The sequence below is a fragment of the Gadus chalcogrammus genome, chromosome 12 (genome assembly GCF_026213295.1).
Source record: "Gadus chalcogrammus isolate NIFS_2021 chromosome 12, NIFS_Gcha_1.0, whole genome shotgun sequence".
Lineage (NCBI taxonomy): Eukaryota > Metazoa > Chordata > Actinopteri > Gadiformes > Gadidae > Gadus > Gadus chalcogrammus.
Genome location: NC_079423.1, coordinates 22,850,793 through 22,852,104, shown reverse-complemented (window position 1 = coordinate 22,852,104; position 1,312 = coordinate 22,850,793).

Here is a 1,312-nt window from a genome sequence, read left to right as displayed (position 1 = left end):
AAGTATTAGAATAATATTAGAAAATCGGTCAACCAAGAACCCCCCATGCACGCACGCACCTCGGATACACGCACACACAATGACACAGGGGAGGCTTTTATGATTTGTATGAAATCAATCTGTTTATTTCTACTACTGCGCCATCAACATTCAACATCAAAATTATTTCAACGTTGGCTTAGGCAGATCGCGATTTATTTATTTATTTTAATGAACACAGCCTGCATGACGGTGAACTAGACACGGCATTTGTAGTGTTGATCAGCAGAGAAATAGTCCGCCAAAGACAACCGAGGACGCTGGGGTTGATAAGTTAGTGGACTACTTTCAGATTGATACGATAGAAAAAAAAAAAAATCCTTGACAGTGGTCATTATTTGCTTAGCAACGGTGAATTATCCAAAAATGTACACCACCGGAAGCGGCTAATGCAAGTCAACAGCATTGAGAAGAGCCGTGTAATAAATAACGATAGTCACATTTGTTTTTCGATATTCTATGTGACTCGGACTATTCGACGATCGTTGCCCATCCCTACCTTCTAAGAGGACTAATGCTGTAATCCATTTGGATGGTACCAGTGGTGTAGTCCATTTTATTGTAGTGGGTATACTGTGATGATTCCCTCACAGCCTCGTACAAACCCGTCCCACCGGTACGTGTACGTGTGTGGCGCTTATTGGGTGTCGCACCACACGGGTCTACAACCCGCTGATTTAAGAGTTTAACGATTATCAACAATCATGGAAAACTGAATAGGTTTATCAGTTTTAATAACAGTATGAACAAATAGAACACAAAAATGACAAGTTGTCCTTTGTATATCTATAGTAGCAATAGCACATGCTGAACAAGGACAAAATCTACTCAAAATAATTTAATGACCTGTTTACAACCATGGCTAACCAGTGCATGAGAAGGAGATGACAGGAGACTAATGTTTCACTCTTTCAATTGCTCTAATTTGAGCTCTTACTGTTGTTATCTAACATACCATACAGTAATTGAATTGTGTAAAAGTGTGAAATTACTGCACCTTAAAAATGACCATGAATTAGCAATACTCTCATTTGCATAGTGATTAACATTATGAATTTCAATTGTGAATACAAACTGCATGTTGGCTGACATTTACCTAACTTTTTTCCCCTCCACTCTAACCAAGGATGCCTGTTTTTAAATTCCCTAGCCTGACACCCAGTCTGAAAGGCTGGCCAGGGGTTCTCATCTAAAAGTAACATGGAGATATACAGTGGGATTAAAACATTGTCTTCTGTTGACTAGTCTCTATGATTTAGACATTAATATGGGA